Source organism: Tupaia chinensis, unplaced genomic scaffold (assembly GCF_000334495.1).
Source record: "Tupaia chinensis unplaced genomic scaffold, TupChi_1.0 Scaffold149383_1, whole genome shotgun sequence".
In the NCBI taxonomy this organism is placed as follows: domain Eukaryota; kingdom Metazoa; phylum Chordata; class Mammalia; order Scandentia; family Tupaiidae; genus Tupaia; species Tupaia belangeri.
The window spans coordinates 630753-631192 of NW_006209227.1; the positions used below are offsets into that span (position 1 = coordinate 630753).

At 42.7% G+C, this 440-nt stretch overlaps 1 protein-coding gene across 5 annotated transcripts in view; it reads left to right on the forward strand.

Moving 5' to 3' along the window:
• The window catches only part of ARMC9 (armadillo repeat containing 9), a 199255-nt gene that overhangs the window by 51522 nt on the left and 147293 nt on the right, over positions 1 to 440 (forward strand). The gene's annotated exons all lie outside the window — the stretch shown is intronic.

Sequence of the window (440 nt, forward strand, 5' to 3'; positions counted from 1 at the left end):
AACGCCATTGCCCCAAAACAAAAACCCTCCAAAAAAAAAAAAAAAAACCACCAGGTCCAGGACTCAAACCACGGCCGACCACGTGGCATGTGGGAATCGAGCACTCTTAACCACCACGCCACCTGCTGCACACCCCCCGCCCCTTGTAGTATATTTATATTTTATCTTTCAGAGTTCTGATTTGAGAACAGTACTAGACATTTAACTGTTTCTCCGTTTAGGCAGCTTTCCCGACTCTTGCTGTTCTGTGGCTGAAGCTGCCCGAGCCAGGGAAGTGCCTTGGTCTGCCTAGACAGAGGGGGTGGGAGGGGATTGTTCAGGTGTCCTTTAAACATCTCTAGAGTGTTTGACTTAGAACAAAGTGCATGCGTTATTTTTATCCTTAATGAGAAAATCTTTTTTTTTTTTTTTTTTTTTTTTTTTTTTTTTTTCCAGTATTT